Raw genomic sequence first — 207 nt, 5'->3', positions numbered from 1 at the left:
TCAATATTATGCAATTATATTATCAAAGCTAAACAAGAAGATGAAGGGTGCAAAGTCAACATTTTACCTCTCAAGTAAAGTATAGAAAGACATAATAAAAGGCATCTACTTGAACGCCATCTAGTTTGAGGCCCATATAAGCATAAATTTTATATTTTTAGGTTGGATTCAACTACGACATATCTCACAAATAATAGAACATTAAAT

Source organism: Adiantum capillus-veneris, chromosome 14, assembly GCF_014529385.1.
Source record: "Adiantum capillus-veneris isolate H3 chromosome 14, ASM1452938v2, whole genome shotgun sequence".
Lineage (NCBI taxonomy): Eukaryota > Viridiplantae > Streptophyta > Polypodiopsida > Polypodiales > Pteridaceae > Adiantum > Adiantum capillus-veneris.
This window is presented reverse-complemented; position numbering follows the sequence as displayed.